Source organism: Lissotriton vulgaris, unplaced genomic scaffold, assembly GCF_964263255.1.
Source record: "Lissotriton vulgaris unplaced genomic scaffold, aLisVul1.2 SCAFFOLD_2302, whole genome shotgun sequence".
In the NCBI taxonomy this organism is placed as follows: domain Eukaryota; kingdom Metazoa; phylum Chordata; class Amphibia; order Caudata; family Salamandridae; genus Lissotriton; species Lissotriton vulgaris.
This window is the reverse complement of record NW_028242786.1, coordinates 132,907-151,361: the sequence shown is the minus strand read 5'-3', so window position 1 is coordinate 151,361 and position 18,455 is coordinate 132,907.

Genomic DNA, 18,455 nt, shown 5'->3' with positions numbered 1-18,455 from the left:
AATAGGGTCTTGGATTGAAACACCACTCGCAGGCAGGCCGGGTATAGCAGTGCATACTGAATTTTCAAGCCCCGCAGTCTCGCCTTGGCCTCAGTGAAGGATTGGCGTTGCCTCTGTACCAACTTAGTGTAGTCCGGAAAAATCAGGATTTTATGATTGTCATACAGCAGAGGTTCCTTTATACGGGCCTGTCACAGGATCGTGTTGCGGTCGTGATAGTTGAGCAGTTTGGCTATCACAGGTCTAGGGCGTTCCCCAACCGGCGGCTTCTGGGTCAGTGATCGGTGTGCCCGTTCGATTATAAAACATCGCGATAGGGACTCCGGAGGAATCCAACTTTCTAGTCAACTGGTCATGAAGGCCTCCATGCCACCCTTCTCACAATCCTCCGGAAATCCCACAAATTGTAGATTGTTCCTCCGGGCCCGCCCTTCTGCATCCTCTGCCCTCAGAGCAAGGCCTCTCTGGATCCCCTCCATATTGGCCACCTTCTTTTTAAGAGTCGCGACGTCATCCTCCCATCCAGTAATCCTTGTTTCGGCTTCAGTTATGCGAGCCACAGCATTGCGTAGGTCTTGGCGCAGTAATGTAACATCTGCTCCGACCGCCCCAATTTTTGCGTCCAACATGTCCCGGGATTGTGTTATTGCCGCCATAAGGGCAGCATTATCAGGGACGGATGTAGGTGGTCCCCCGGCCGCACCGGCACCCCCAGGCGGCCCCATAAATTTATCAATTGTGCCCTGCTTTGAGGTGTGTCCGCTGTTGCCGCCCCTCGTCATGGCTGCCAGTATATACAGGTACTAGGTCCAGGGCGCTACCAGAATAACGATCAGGGTGCAGGTGACCTTCCCCAGGTCAATTCGCGCCTCTGCCTATGTCGTCGCACCCCTGCGCTCCAGCCGTACCTCAATGGGGCCGCTCCTCACTCCGGAGACCAGTAGATGGGCCACTGCCAGGGCCGGGGCCACGTGAATCACTCCGCTCCGCAGGGCGCACTCCAAGGGGCCCACCACCACCGTCCCACGAGCCGTCACCGCTGGGCCAGGCCACAGGATACAGACCCCTGCGGGGTTAACTCACGTTGATCGTTGTGCAGCAGGCCACTGCTACCTGCGGCCACCTCTCCTCATGAGGGCCTGCCCAGCGGCCCACCAGTGTCCCCAAACCAGAAGGGGAGAGGTCCCAGTACACTGCGTGAGAGGCGCCAGATGATTGCCCCAGTCCAAATATCTTGTCCCCCCTCAGGCAGCAGTAGGAGCCGCTGTCAGGGTGTAGCAGAAGGCGGGGGGAAATAATATTACCAGGAGGGGGGGTCTCTGTCGCTCCACAAACCGGCCGCTTCCGCCAGTCCGCCGCGACTTCCAACCGGCCCGCCCAGCCGCCGCCTCAGTCCCTCACACGGCATGCGCTGCAGAGCGCCTTGAGACCCTCCGTGTAAGTAGCGCGCTATATAAATGCCTGTGATTGATTGATTGATTGATTGGTCCCCCGTAGCCGAGCCACCAGCCTCTGCACCAGTCCCCCTCGGGGCACCTCCGCTCCCACGTCCTCCTGAGTCCCGATAGTCAGGGACCGGCCACAGCTCCACCTCCTCGCCGGCCACGCCTCACTCCTCACTTCCGGCCCGCTGCTGCAGACCGGAGGTCCCGGCTTCACTCGTGGCTGCAGGCCGCACAGCCCCGGGGCCCGAACCACCGCCCGGCAGTTCGTCACAGCTCCCAAAAGACCACCGAGGCACCGCAGCTAGGTCCGACGGCCAGATGTGTCGGTTTTGGGCGTCTCGGGGTGAAGGAGATGAGGGATAGATGTAGGATAGTTGATCGGCGGGACGGAGCTCACCTAAGCTGCGCCCGTCATGATCGCCGCCTTGTCCACGCCCCCTATCATGCATTCTAAACTCCCTGGGGCACCTTTGTCTGGCTTAATGAATACCTCTGTGGGATTTTCTGGCGCCCCAGTCCGTAATCTGGTTTCTTGTCCCTTGCCTGTCTCGATTGGTCCTTATGATTTGGAAGCCTCACTTATTCTGACAACTGGTTGTGGTGAGAATTTGCTAGGTCTGGATTTGTTGAAAAGACTGCATGCAACGTTGTACTGTTCCCCTTCTGGTGTACATCTTACGTTGGGAAAGACATTGATGTCTTCTATGTGGTTGTCCCGAGACCAGTTTCCATCTGAGTTGCTTTCTCTTCCGGAAAGCCTTTGGGCCATGGGTCCAAATGACGTGGGTCGTCTTGCGATCCCACCGTACGAGGTCACAGTTATTGATAATGTTCGAATGCCACGCATTCCCCAATATCGTATTTCTAGTGATGGAGAAAGAGCACTATTGGCTATTGTTGATGATTTTATTTGGAAAGGTGTGGTCGAAGAAACGAGAGGCAATGTTTGTAACAGTCCTGTTCTTCCGACTCTTAAGAGAACGGATCCTTCACAGCCTCCTGTCTGCCGATTTTTTATTGACCTGAGAGAAGTCAATAAAATAGTGGTACCACAGTTCCCTGTTGTTCTGGACATTACAGCTTTGTTAACAATGATTCCTGCTTCAGCAGTTTGGTTTTCTGTGATTGATTTACAGAACACTTTCTTTAGTATTCCTATTGCTGAAGAAAGTAGGGATAGCTTTGGTTTCTCCTTGGGTGGCCGAAGTTTCCACTTTAAGAGAGCTCCTCAAGGCTATTGTGAGAGTCCTTTTGCCGGAGGCCTCCACAGACCCAGGTCACACCATCCTACCCGGCGACTTGGTCTGTGTGAAGAATTTTCAACAAACCAAGAATCTGGAGCCTCGTTGGTCTGCGCCTAGTCATAGCTCTCTGATTAAAGGCATAGTGGTAATGGCTAAGATTATAGAAAAGAATAGGATTCCATTGGATGAGAAGAGAGCTTACGATGGATGGAATGTTACCCACTATGTCTCTATTCTTGGTGACAAAACTAAGAAGGGTGAGTCTTCTCCAGTATGGACTGTACCCCATCAAGGACATTTTTGTCTCCAGGTAAATAGCAAGAAAGCTGACATCCAGCAGAAATGTTTATACACATACATCTTTTCAGCCCCTGATTTTCCTTTTCCCGTTGGTTCCGTCTCAAGGAACATATTTTGTCTGCAATGACCGAGCCTATACTTGGCTCCCTTCCAACTTTTCTGGGACTTGTTACATAGATTTCCTCCTTCCCCCTACATATACGGCTCCGTCAGACCATCACAGAGTTAGGCATAGCAGAGGTGTAATTGATGCCAAAGACATGGCAGAACAAGAGGGAGGATATTTCCTTAAAGGATTCCTTCCCTTTTGGGGCCCGATGATTAACAGTAGACACATCAGGCAATTGGTTCGAGTGGTTGAGACCACTATTAATGTTACTGCAGGTGCGATAGGTAACATTACAGCAGAGCTTCAGGCTGACCGTCTCATGACGTTGCAAAATCGAATTGCGTTAGATGTGATCTTAGCAGAACGAGGAGGTGTCTGTAGATTGATCGGATCTAGTTGCTGCATTTATATTCCTCTGACCTCTGTGCCCCTGGGCCGGTCACTCCTCCTAGCACTGCGCACTCTCCCCGTGGGTATGCCCCTGCTGACCCGTTCCCGCCGCTGCTCGCAGCTGTGGCCCTGATTTCCTGATTTTTCTCTTCCTGACTGTCCCTTGCCCAGTCCGCCGCTTTCCCGCCGTTTTCCCGCTGTTTTCCGCCGTTTCTCTCTTTCTGGCTGTCCCTTGCCCAGTCCGCCGTTTCCCGCTGTTTTCCCGCCGTTTTTCTCTTCCCGCTGTGCCCCCGTCACCTCCCCGCTCCCCGCCGCTGTTCCCCTGCGGCCCCGCCCCCCTCCACCTGGAGCCTTCCCATTCGCCACCCCGCTCCCGCCTCCCAGCTGCCCCTCCCTCGCTCCGCCCCCTCCACTCTCCTCTTATGGCAGAGTGGCCACCGCGCAGCGGTCACGCGCAGCGGGCGCGCCGATTGCGCGCCAAAGGTAAGCCCGTCTGCGCCCGTCCGTGCCTGGACCGCGCCCAGCGCCAGGACCCCTGGCCCCCGCACCTCCCAGCCCACCCGCCGGACATACGACGCAGCCACCCTCAACGCACTCAACGACGGCCGATTCCCGGGATGCTACCGAGCCACCCCGAGACGCACCCACGGACCCTTCGGCTGCAACGCCTGCAAGTTCACCTGCATCCGGACCTGCCACACACCAGCACCCGCCAAGAAGAGCTCCAGCAGCAGCCACCTCCAGTGCATCCTGCTCAACACCCGCTCCGTCCACAGACACGCCATCGAACTCTGGAACCTCATCGACACCACATCTCCTGACGTTGCCTTCCTCACCGAAACCTGGATGAACGCCTCCTCCGCTCCCGACATCGCCATCGCCATCCCAGAGGGCTACAAGATCACCCGGAGGGACCGCACGACCAACCAAACGGGAGGAGGCATCGCCATCATCCACAAGGACACCATCCGCATCACGACCAACACCGACGGCATCCTGACCACCGCCGAACATCTACACTTCCAGATCCACACCGACCCGAAGACCACCCTCAGAGGCACCCTGATCTACCGTCCCCCAGGACCACGCACACACTTCAGCGAGGACATCGCCGACTTCATCAGCCCGCATGCCCTCCCCTCCGCTGACTACATCCTCCTGGGAGACATCAACTTCCACCTGGAGAACAACAACGACCGCAACACCAGCATCCTGCTCGACAACCTCGCCAACCTCGGACTCAAGCAGCTGGTGTCCACCCCCACCCACCTCGCCGGACACACACTCGACGCCGTCTTCTCATCCAGCAAAGACATCGCCTTCAGCCACGCCACAGGACTCCACTGGACGGACCACAGCTGCGTCCACTTCACCTTTAGAAGAACGACGACACACCACCACCAGCAACAGGTTGCCCGAAGAAGCTGGAACAAGATCACTGCCGACCAGCTCGCTGCTTCCCTGAGCCAGCACCCTCCCGCCAGCTCAGCGAACCCCAGCCAGGCCGCCGTCAACCTCTCGAAGTGGATCAGCAACTGCGCGGACAAACTCGCCCCACTGAGGACCCCGCCCAGCCGACCCGGTAGCAAGAAGGCCCCATGGTTCACCGACGAACTCAAGAGCTCCAAGAAGAACTGCCGAGCCCTCGAGAAAGCCTGGAGAAGAGAACCAACACCGGACAACATGGCCACCCTCAAGCTTGCCACCCGGAAACACCACCAGCTGCTCCGCGCCACCAAGAAAACTGCCTTCAAGGACCGGCTGGACAACAACGCACACAACAGCAAGGAACTCTTCAACATCGTGAAAGAGCTCTCCAACCCCAACGCCGGAAACAACGACATCACCCCATCGCAAGAACTCTGCAACTCCCTCGCCTCCTACTTCCACAACAAGATCGCGGACATACACGACAGCTTCAGCACCCAACCGACGAACGCCACGACCGACACCACCGAACCAACGCCCCCCACCACCACCCTCCGCGCCTGGACCCACATCAGCACCGAAGACACCGTCCGCATGATGAACTCCATCCACTCCGGATCGCCGACCGACCCCTGCCCTCACCACATCTTCAACAAAGCCGACGATGTCATCGCACCCCACCTACGGGACATCATCAACACCTCCTTCACCACCGCCACTTTCCCAGAGAGCTGGAAGCATGCCGAACTCAGCGCGCTACTCAAGAAACCAACAGCGGACCCCACCGAACTCAAGAATTACCGTCCCATCTCCCTGCTCCCCTTTCCGGCCAAAGTCATCGAGAAGACCGTCAACAAGCAGCTGGCCGCCTTCCTCGAGACAAATGGATCCCTAGACCCCTCGCAGTCGGGCTTCCGGGCCAACCACAGCACCGAGACCGCCCTCATCGCTGCCACCGATGACATTCGAGCCCTGATGGACAACGGAGAAACAGCGGCCCTCATCCTCCTTGACCTCTCCGCGGCCTTCGACACCGTCTGCCACCGCACCCTTGTGCAGCGCCTCAGCAACGTCGGAATCCAGGAGAAGGCACTAGAATGGATCGTCTCCTTCCTCGACGGTAGGACACAGAGAGTCCGCCTACCACCGTACAAATCAGAGTCCACCGAACTCATCTGCGGCGTACCCCAAGGTTCCTCGCTGAGCCCAACCCTCTTCAACGTCTACATGAGCCCCCTCGCTGCCATCGCACGCCAACACAACCTTAACATCATCTCCTACGCCGACGACACCCAGCTGATCCTCTCCCTGACCAACGACCCCGCCGCCGCCAGAGCCAACCTTCACGAAGGTATGAAAGAGGTAGCCGAGTGGATGTCGACCAGCCGCCTAAAGCTGAACTCGGACAAGACGGAAGTCCTCATCCTGGGATCCTCGCCCTCCGCCTGGGACGACTCCTGGTGGCCCCCCGCCCTGGGCACCGCACCCAAACCGACAGACCACGCACGCAACCTGGGCTTCATCCTGGACTCCTCCCTCTCCATGACCAGGCAAGTCAACGCCATCTCCTCGTCGTGCTTCAACATCCTGCGCATGCTACGGAAGATCTTCCGGTGGATCCCCACCGAGACCAGGAAGACGGTCACCCAGGCCCTCGTCACCAGCCGACTGGACTACGGCAACGCCCTCTACGCCGGAACCACCGCCAAGCTCCAGAAGAGACTCCAGCGGATCCAGAACGCCGCAGCCAGACTCATCCTCGACGTCCCACGACACAGCCACATCTCCAAACACCTGAGGGACCTGCACTGGCTCCCGGTCAACAAGAGAATCACCTTCCGTCTCCTCACCCACGCTCACAAAGCCCTTCACGACCAAGGCCCGAGCTACCTCAACAACCGCATCAACTTCTACGCTCCCAAACGACACCTCCGATCAGCCAATCACGCCCTCGCCGCCGTCCCCCGCATCCGAAGAGCGACGACAGGAGGAAGGTCCTTCTCCTACCTGGCCGCCAAGACATGGAACTCCCTCCCGACCAACCTGCGCCTGACCCAAGACCACCTTGCCTTCAGGAAGAAGCTCAAGACCTGGCTGTTCGAGCAGTAGCAGCACCCCGCCCCCCCCCCCTCTAGCGCCTTGAGACCCTCCGGGTAAGTAGTGCGCTCTACAAATGCCTATGATTGATTGATTATTCCAGACGACGCTCCAGCAGTATACCAAGCCATTTCCAAATTGCACACGGTCTCCGAGTCCATTCATCAAGATGAAGGAGATTGGTCTTTTATGGGATGGTTTTGGGGAATATTGTCAGCCTGGGGATGGAAGATCTTAACATTCCTTGGAGCCATATAGGCCATCATATTCTCCTGTTGTTTATGTGTTCAATGTGGTCCTGCAGTTTGTGGCCTGTTGGCTACTTTATGTGCTCCACAAAGACAAAGAATATTAGGATGATGGTGAAGCAACAGCTTGAAGATTTTATGAACATCAGTGTTGATTCCGACTCAGATTAGCATGAGTTGGTTTGTTTTTGCCTGAGTAATGGCAAAAGGAGGGTCTGAGGTTCTGAAAATTATGACTTCATTCGTGCTCAGCCTCCATTTTGTGATCGCCTCCATTTTATGTTGCCCTCACTCAGGCAGCTCGGCGAACGCAATGTTTATGTCGTTTCTGCCTTTGAGTGTCAGGTGGCTCCTCTGCTTGTGTTTACTAACGAGTGTCAGGGTCTGGCCGAGTACACTAATTCCTGTCTGAGCTGATTAATCCCCGTCCGGATTACATGTTAGTTCACACCATTGTTTCCTTTAAGTTATCTTATCTGCTGTCCTTCGCTACATGTCTCATGCATTCTCCTTTTTCATGACTGTCCTTCTACGACACACAGCTGTGTTTTCTCTGCTTGTTAAATCGAATAATGTGGATTTATTTGTAATTTACTTAAGGGGTCGAGTGACAAACGGAACCGGGAATCTGAGTTGCTTTAGTCTTAAAACATTGTCTACAACGTTTGCCTATAGCTCATGCTCTTGTGTGATTGCATTTTGCATTGTATTGTATCGTATATAAACCTGTGCGCCACGAAGTTAAGTGGCAGGCTCTTTTGAACCTCGTTGTACTGACGACTTCTAAGACCACTGTACTAGCTGCAGCTAATAAATACCATCTTCTACGCCAGACGAAGAGTCTGTGTCTCTGTATTTGACAAGGCAGGTGAATCCGGGGGATTTAGGCGTACCCTGCGCCGCCCGGCCTTAAGGCTGCGGTTCTCCAGAAGCCCTCACCCACCAACCTAGTTAGTGGCATGCTTCATCATCGGGCCCACTACAGTGACACCGAATGTGTCCCGGGTGTGCTTCAACGCCAAAGATACTGCTGAGCTGGTATGATTGCTGAGTGTGCGGTGTAATGAGTGAGTAAGTGAAGGTTTAAAAGCGGTACAGTGGGTCCCAGTACCCGAGGGTACCCGAGGGTAAAGAGATAAACTTTAATCACTGGGCCCCTGTTAGCAACTAAAAGGCAGTCGGACGTGCTGGAGTGTGGATTATGACCTCCTGTGTCCTGTGTGGTCTACATGTTTCAGCCAGGCCTTTCGAAACTGGCTTTCCTCAGGACCATTGAGGATGTGAAAAAATTGTGCAAGTAAATAATAAAATACTAAATTATAGTGATTGTGTTGTTTTTTTATAAATGTGTTGCACTCCATAAAGTGCGTTATATGGTATAGGGGGATTCCCTCTTGCTTTACTACACATAAAACATATAGGACGTAGACAGACGTACAGGGTAGAGTCATATTAGCATAGTATGCTGATTGCACAACATTTACCGGCTGGTAAAGTGTGTGCTCGACCTATATGAGGCTAAAGTGTGGTCATGTTAATGACATAACTGGCGTGGGTTTTTATCATTTGAAACGATTGTTGTGGTGGTGGGCTAAACAGCGGATTTTAGCAGGGTGAGATACAGGTAAGTAAAATACATTATCCTCACACAGGCTAGTGGTCTGTAAAAGCCTCCTTGGGTCACTTGGCAGAGAAAAAGACCCTGAAAAAAGTTTCGGAAAACGTGCGGTTAAATCCGACCTGTAGGGAAAAAGATTCCAGCAGCTTACCCTGTTTGTAGCGGTCGTTTGGTGGATTTACTCACGGAATTGCCGGTCTGGATCCTCCTTGGACCTGTCGTCCTTCTGCGGTGCCCGAGTGAAATGAAGGGGCCGTCGGCCGGGTTTAAATAACCTGTCTGATTGTCTGCATCTGGGTATTGGTAAAAATAGAAGAAGGTGCGGGCTCGTGCTGGGTGCCTAGTCATCCTGCTGCGGTGAGCATGGGAGCGGGAGCAGTGACTCTGGCGCTTGCGCGCTGCTGGTGAGAAACCGCTCAAAGAGACCTTCTGTGTATGCGCATGCGTTTTAATGCGTTTGAAGCTACTGCTGGTAATGTCGAAGGGAAAAGTTACTTCGATTAAAAGTCCAATGTTTGAGAGATCAGCGTTAATGTGCTTTGGGCAATATTGGGTTTACAAAATTATTTGGAATCACATATCATTAATAAAATGTCAGTGTAGTTGCTTACAGCCTGATTCATGAAAGACCCGTTTTGCGAGTCTCTAATAGCGATTCATAAGGAATCGCTATTACAGGCTCGCAAAACGGGATTCATGTAGGAATATCCCAAAAAAATGTGATTCCTAATTATTCCTTATTTGCGATTAGCAAATTGCTAATCTCAAATGAGGAATAACTCCCCATTCATTCCTATGGACCAAAAGGCCCATAGGAATGAATGGGGAGTATTCCTTATTTGCGATTAGCAATTAGCTAATCGCAAATAAGATAGCGATTTAAAGGGTGCCAGGGGTGTCCAGAGGACACCCTGTAGCACCCCTTAAATGCTAATTTAAACAGGTGTTGCACCCACACATGTCCAAAGGACATTTGGTTTGTGCAACATGCAACTCAGAAAAATGCTTTTAAAAGCATTTTTCTGAGTTTTCGCTGTTTACCACGAGGTTTGACCTCGCGGTAAATAGCGGCTGAAATTGCGATTTCGCAATTTGAAAATGGATGATGAATTGCAATTAAGGAATCTCAAATAGAGATTCCTTAAATGTAATTCCTCGCAAATTTGCGAATTCGCTATTACCGATTTTTGCATTTGGGATGATGAATCCCAAATGCAAAAATCGCACTCGCAAAGGGCCAGATTCTCAGAATCTGGCCCTTTGCGAGCGCAATTACCTTTGATGAATCAGGATGATAGTGCTTACATGCATATTATAGCACTGGCCAAATGGCTGAATAGGTGGCTAAGCTGGGGTGCACTGGCCACTGAGAAGGTTAGGAAGTTGGAAGGACCACGTGGCATGGTGTGTTGGTATTATCATTTATGGGGACTCAGCTGGGAACTGTGAGTGTGTTATGCTGTTACTCGGGGTGTGAGTACTCATGGGGTGAGAGAGATCCACAGGATGGAGTCAATCAAGCCCTCTGTGTGGGTAGAGAGGCGGTGTATCCAGCATTGTTCCTTCAAGAGGAGGTTCTTTTCATTTGTTTCCGTTACTTCAAACTGCTCAAAAACAGTCCATGTGAAGTCATTGGGGGTGTGGTTGTGAGACAGGAAATGGTCTGTCAGTTTGCTTATGTTTTTACTGCACCGAATGGTGCTCCTATGTTCAGTCATTCTAGTTTTGACTTTGCGGGTGGTCATCCCAATGTACCTGAGGCCGCATCTGCAGGTTATTAGGTACACCAGGTTTGATGAGTTGCAGGTAGTGAACTGGCATTGTGTCCATGTTTTGCCAGGTTCCAAACTGAGGGTTTTTGATGGGGATGTCAGGTGGCATACACTGCAGTTATTGCAGGGTTGGTGGCCTGTGAGTTTGGGTAGGCCCCAGGCGTTCAGGATTGTGTTGTCTGCGGGGTGGTTGTTTCGCCTGGGCCTCGTGGATACGAGTTGATCTTTTAAGTTCTTTGATCTTTTATACGCAAAACGCGTTTTTCCCAGTCTCTAGTGCCTGAGTTGATGATCTTCCAGTTTTTTTGGATGATGTTAGACACCTGGTTTGATGGGGTATTGTATGTAGTTACACAGGTGAGTACGGGTTCCTCAGGTGGTTTGACGGTGGTTTCCAGGAGTGCGTCCCTGTTTTGGTTACGTGTCCTTTTTCAAATTTTTTTAATGATCCTAGTGGGGTACCCTCTGTCCTCAAGTTTGTGGACTAGGGCGGTGGATTGTTGTTTGTAATCATGAATGTTGCTGCAGTTGCGCCTGATGCGTAAAAATTGTCCATAGGGGAGGTTTTCCCTCAGGAGTCTAGGATGGAAGCTGTCAAACCTAAGGAGGGAGTTCCTTGCTGTGGGATTGTAAAATGTGGTAGTAGTCAGGCCGTCTTGGTCTGCTCTGATGTTGAGGTCCAAAATGGCCAGTTCAGTATGGCTGCTAGTGCACGTGAAGCGTAGGTAGGCATCACGGCTGTTTATCCAAAGTAGGAAGTTGTCAAGTGTCTCCTGGTTGCCTTCCCAGATGATGAAAATATCGTCGATATACCGACGCCATGTCTTTATGTTGGTCGAGTTCGGATTGGTAGGTGCTTGGATATGGGTCTGTTCAAAATGGTGGACGTAAAGCCCCACCACGCTAGGGGCAAAAACACTCACCATAGAGGTTCCGTTGCTTTGTAGGTAGAACTTTCCCTCATATTCAAAATAATTTTCTTTCAGCGCAAGGGTGGCACAATCCATGATGAAGCTTCGGGGGTATGGTATAACCAATTACCTCTACCTCACCCTGCTAAAATCCGCTGTTTAGCCCACAACCACAACAATTGTTTCAAATGATAAAAACCCACGCCAGTTATGTCATTGACATGACCACACTTTAGCCTCATATAGGTCGAGCACACACTTTACCAGCCGGCAAATGTTGTGCAATCAGCATACTATTCTAATATGACTCTCCCCTGTACGTCTGTCTATGTCCTCTATGTTTTATGTGTGGTAAAGCAAGAGGGAATCCCCCTCTAACATATAACGCACCTTAGGGAGTGCGACACATTTATAGAAAAACAACACAATCACTATAATTTAGTATTTTATTATTTACTTGCACATTTTTTTCACATACTCAATGGTCTTGAGGAAAGCCAGTTTCGAAAGGCCTGGCTGAAACATGTAGACCACACAGGACGCAGGAGGTTCAAGTTCAAGTTCAAGTTCCAAAATGTGTATAGCACACTACTCACACAGAGGGTCTCAAGGCGCTTGAGGGAGGGGGGTGCTTTACTTATCGAATATCCAAGTTTTTAGTTGCTTTCTGAAGGAGAGGAGGTTCTGTGTAAGGCGGATGTGGGTGGGGAGAGAATTCCAGGTTTTGGCCGCTAAGTAGGAGAAGGATCTTCCCCCCATGGTGCATCTGTGTATGCGCGGAATTGCGTCGAGGGCTTGATTGGACGATTGTAGTTGGCGGGAGGGGGTGTAGAAGGATAGTCGCGTGTTGAGGCATTCGGGTCCTAGGTCGTAGAGGGCTTTGTGTGCGTGGGTGAGGAGACGGAACGTTATTCTCTTGTTGACAGGGATCCAATGGAGGTCTTTCAGGTGGCCGGAAATGTGAGCTTGCCGAGGGATGTCCAATATGAGTCTGGCTGAGGCGTTTTGGATGCGTTGGAGTTTTTTCTGTGGTTTGGCTGTGGTTCCGGGGTAAAGGGTCTTTCCGTAATCCAGTCGGCTGGTGACCAGTGCGTGAGTGACCGTCTTTCTTGTTTCGTGGGGATTCAATGGAAGATTTTTTTGAGCATGTGTAGGATGTTGAAGCATGATGATGAGACGGCGTTGGCTGTCTGGTCATCGAGAGGGAAGAGTCCAGGATGAAGCCCAGGTTACGTGCGTGATCCGTAGGTATGGGTTCGGTTCCCAGGGCCGGTGGCCACCATGAGTTGTCCCAGGCAGAGGGGGATGACCCTAAGATGAGGACTTCCGTTTTGTCCAAGTTTAGTTTTAAATGGCTGTTCTTCATCCACTCGGCTACTTCTTTCATTCCGTGTAAGTTGGTTTTGGCGGTGTTTGGGTCTTTGGTGAGGGAGAGGATCAGCTGGGGGTCGTCTGCGTAGGAGATGATGTTGGGGTTTTGTTGGCGCGCGATGGATGTGAGGGGACTCATGTATACGTTGAAGAGGGTGGGACTGAGTGATGATCCTTGTGGTACGCCGCAGATGACTTTGGTGGCCTCTGATCTAAAAGGGGGAAGGCGGACTCTCTGTGTTCTTCCGGCGAGGAACGAGATGATCCAGTCCAATGCTTTTCCTTGTATTCTGACGTTGCTGATGCGTTGTATGAGGGTGCTATGACAGACTGTGTCGAAGGCTGTGGAGAGGTCAAGTAGGATGAGGGCAACTGTTTCTCCGTTGTCCAGTAGTGTTCGAATGTCGTCTGTTGCTGTGATGAGGGCGGTTTCGGTGCTGTGTTTGGTTCGGAAGCCGGACTGAGAAGAGTCGAGGGATTTGTTGGATTCAAGGAAGGCGGCGAGCTGACTATTGACGGCTTTCTTAATGACTTTGGCAGGGAATGGGAGGAGCGAGATGGGGCGGTAGTTTTTAAGTTCAGTGGGGTCTGCTGTGCGTTTCTTCAGGAGAGCGCTGAGTTTGGCATGTTTCCAGTTTTCCGGGAAGGTAGCGGAGTTGAAGGAAAAGTTGATGACATCGCGGAGATGGGGTGCGATGATGGAGTCTGCTTTGTTGAAAATGTGGTGGGGACATGGGTCGGTTGGCGATCCTGAGTGGATGGAGTTCATCAGGCGGATGGTGTCTTCGGTGGTGATTGGGTTCCAGGCGTAAAGGTTGTTAAAGTGCGGTTTTGGTTCAGAGGTGGGTGGAGTGGACTGTTCTTCGGACTGGTTTTCAAAGCTGTTATGTATTTCGGCGATTTTGTTGTGGAAGAATGAGGATAGAGAGTCGCAGAGGTCTTGGGATGGAGTGATGTCGTTGGTGCCGGCGGTGGGGTTGGTAAATTCTTTGACGATTTTGAACTTCTTGGATTTCTTAAGGTCATCGTTGAACCAGGGGGCTTTTTTGCTACCTTGCTTGATTAGATGGTTTTACAAGGGTGCTAGTTCGTTGTGATCCATTGTGTGAGGTTGGTGGCTGCTTGATTTGGGTCCGATGATCTGGCAGGGGGGTTTGGTGAAGCGATGTGAGGAGCTGGTCGGTGGTGATTTTGTTCCAATTTCTTCGAGGAATAGGTTGTGGGGGGTTGTGGGTCGTGGTCTTTTTGTAGTTGAAGTGAACGCAGCTGTGGCCAGTCTAATAGTGAGTTGTGGTGTAATCGAAGGAGATGTGCTTGCTGGAGGTGAAGATAGGGTCGAGCGTGTGACCGGCAAAGTGGGTGGGGGTGTCAACAAGTTGTTTGAGTCCGAGATTGGCGAGGTTGTCCAGAAGGGCGGTGGTGTTGCTGTTGTTTTTCTTTTCCAGGTGGAAGTTGAGGTCTCCCAGTAGATGTAGTTCTCGGAGGGGAGGGCATGTGGGCTGATGAAGTCAGTGATGTCTTCGCTGAATTGTGTGCGGGGTCCTGGTGGTCAGTAGATGAGGGTGCCTCTGAGTGTGGTTTTGGGGTCGGTGTGGATCTGGAATTGGAGGTGTTGGGCGGTAGCGAGGTTATCGTCGGAACTGGTCGTGATGCGGATGGTGTTCTTATGGACGATGGCGATGCCTCCTCCTGTTTGGTTGGTGCGATCTTTTCGGATGATCTTGTAGGCGTCCGGGATGGCTATGGCGATTTGCTAACAGGGGCCCAGTGATTAAAGTTTATCTATTTACCCTTGGGTACTGGGACCCACTGTATAGCTTTTAAACCTTCACTTACTCACTCATTACACCGCAAACTCAGCAATCATACCAGCTTCGCAGTATTTCTGGCATTGAAGCACACCCGGGACACATTCGGTGTCACTGTGGTGGGCCCGATGAGGAAGCATGCCACCAACCAGGTTGGTGGGTGAGGGCTTCATGAACAAACCAAATGGTTTACTAGCACACGTACCTAATTGAGTCTTCCTCTCACTACTTAGCTAGTCCTTATTGATATCTACATATAATCCTGGGGATCCGGACTAACTTACCTAGTCCTCTCTCCTTTGATTTGGCGATAAAAGCATAAAGCCCCACCTAGGGCTAACTATTAGTGCTTGACCGGGTTAAATCCAAAAGTGAAGCTGACCGTAATGGAGCGCGTGTTGGACACAGTGCCAGATAAGCCCTGCTGAAGTTTTACTTTCTCAACAATTGAGCCAAGAGTTTCGTTCACGGGGAAGAAGATTGTTGGGAGTAAGAAGAGCGTCGCTGGTGATCGTCTACGGGGCTCAATTAGCTTACCAGCATCACGGATGGACAGGCTGGAGCCTCGTAGTCATGAGCAGTGGTGCTTGACCAGGTCAGTTTGATCCTGTGTGCAAATGGTGTGCTTCAGCAGCAAACTGGCCCATTCATGAAGAGCCAAAAAGCTTGATTTTAGGGGCCCAAAAAACACTTCAAAGGGCCCGGACCTGAGAAGCACCCATTGGGGGTCAGGAACTCATGAAGACAGGTCATTGGGCTTTCGGGAGCCTGTTTTGTCCCTGGGGCTCATAGCAGGAGACCAGAAGAGTAGCCATTGGAGTCAGTCAGTGGTCCTTGGTTCAAGATGGGTTTCAAGTCCAACTTTCTTGAAGTGGCATTGTGTAAGTGGTCACGATAAATTTGACTTTGCCAGTAAAGAGGATTTATTGTTCCAAATTCATAATAAAAAATCCATTCACTCTCAATCAGGAATTACAGCTTATCTACTGGAGAAAGAAATCCCCAATGTTATCCTATGATAGGGTAGGCCTCACAGTAGTGAAAAACAACTTTAGGGGTTTAGCACTACCAGGACATGCACAGCTTAAAGGTACATGTTCTAGCTTTTGCTTACACAGCACCCTGTCCTATGGGCTTCCTATGGCCTACCTTAGAGATGACTTCTGTGTAATAAAAGGGGAGTTTAAGGCTTGGCAAAGGGCTTTACATGCCAAGTCAATGTGGCAGTAAACTGCACATACAGGCACTGCAGTGGCAGGCGTAAGACAGGTTTAAACGGCGACTTGTTTGGGTGGCACAATTACTCTGTATGCTCACTACTAGCATAGAAATGTCTTCAGTCCTGGGCATATGGCATACCAGTTACAAGTAAACTAAATATGCCAGTTGTGTATACACCAATTTTACCGTAAAGTGCTCAGAGTCCTAAGGACAACAAAACGATTCAGCAAAAAAAGGAGGTAAGCAGGAAAAATCTTTTTAGGAAGACCACCCTAAGGATGACAGGTCTATCAAAGATGTTTAAGTGTTCAAGGGAAGAGCTTTTTTAAATCCAAATCCACTTGTCCTCACATAGCAAATATTCAGAGAGATCGTAAACAGGTTCTCATTCATGAAGCACCAGTATCTGTTGATGAAAAGACATTCTTAAACTTCACTAACATCCTTTGTAAGAAATTGAAAGCAAAGTTAGTGAATGAAAGCCATATATATATTGAATACTGCAATACCTTCAATCTGGTGTGATATTGGTACCCACCAACGCCATTATTCCAGGTGTTGAAATACTGCATTGATATTCACTCTCATATTATAATGTCAGCATTGTAAAGGTACAGAAGCAAAGATTGTTGGTCTCACTGGCTCAGTGGTTGTGAGAAGGCCAGAATCACTTCGTAGAATTACGTAGAACTTTCGAAACTACCTAGGCCTATGTTGAAAAATAAATATTACAGATCTTTGTCACTCAGAGCAGTTGCATTTAGGCCAGCAAGTTGTGACGAGCTCTAAACCTGAGGGTTTGGAGTTGATGGATTCCAAGAAACTTTCTTCAAGTGCGAGTCTAACTCTTTTTTTGGCTGGGCAGGGAGTAGGTCGAGTGAAATGTGACCATGTTGGGAAGGACAGTCAAATGCAGGATAGTTTGGTTTTTCCTTTAGGATTTGGTAAGTCCTGCAGTAGGAGGCTGTTAAATCTGGGGGTCTCTATTTGGCAGAGGTAGGTACCAATGTCCAAATAGGGACCCTTGCTTCTAGTCAGGGCAAGGGGGATACACTCTTTAGATAACCCCTGCTCACCCCCTTGGTAGCTTGGCACGAGCAGACAGGCTTATCAAAGGCAATGTGTAAAGTATTTATACCAACACTCACAGTAACACAGTGAAAACACCACAAATGGACTCCACGCCAGTTTAGAAAAATAAAGTATCTTTATCTAAACTACACAAGACGCATCAGAGCACAAAGCAGTATCCACCTACTTGATATTTATTCACAAGTCTTGATACATTTAGCTACATTTAGCTCCCCAGCATTTGCTACATCGCAAATGTTACTGATCAAAGAGTATGACAGACGGCAGTAATGTGTTGTGATTGGACACGGAGCCTGTCTACAAGGGACCATGACAGATGGGAAATTATGGCACAATCCTGATACCTGAGCATTCAGAAAGCAGAGCTTCGTCCTCCAACCAGAAAAGAAAGATGGCATCATGGTGGTGCTGTGTACACTGCACTGACACCCTGCCAATGAACCTGCTGGTTACTACATAGGAATCTGCTGTGAATATAGGGCCCGATTCACAGAATGAACTCAAGACTCAATCCTAAACTTACTACTATTTTGGTATTCACAGAATGAACTTACTACTTTTGGTATTCACAGAAGTCATTATTTTGTCTTAAGTCTGTCTTAAGTCTGTCTTAAGACAAACTTAAGATAAAATCCTAACTTCTGTGAATACCAAAAGTAGTAAGTTCAGGATTGAGTCTTAAGTTCATTCTCTGAATCGGGCTCAATGATCTGAAGAAATATGAGGCGATCCCCCCACTCACAATGGGGGTGGAAGTAGAGCATGAGGGTTGACCGACTTTACAGATACTCACAAGGGCATGTTAAGTGGCTCACGATGACCTGATTTTGAAGTACAGGGAATAATTATCACAGAAGAGGACTTAGAGGGAGGGGTCTTCACTTGTATTACTTCGACACCAGGGTGCACCAAAGCAGTAAAAGTGCCGCAAAATCCAGTGTTTCTTTTGGTTTTTCCTGAAGCAAATATTCTTTTTGGTGGTGTTTTGTCAGTTATAATCTGTTTTAGTGAAAACCAAGAACTCTACTGATACATTTCAACACTGAGGTGTTTGGGATTTATCAGGTGCAATGATTATCACATATTCTGACTTTTTTAAGGACTAACAGGCAGATGCTGGTGTTTACTATTCCAAAATCTGCATATATCTTTAAATTCTGGCATGCTTGACCTGCCAAATTCCATTGGGGATTGCAAACTTCATCGTATCTAATAATTAAAGGGTGCAATCAGCAACGCGCCACTTGTAATTACATTCCCAATTGCAATTCAACCACGGATGCAAATATTGCCTTTGTCACTTGACACATCAAGGGACCTCGGTGAGTGCTTGATGCTTCTTGTGCCTCAGTCATGTAACTCGGTTTAGGAGGCCTAAATCACTGGTGTCCAGAGTTAAAA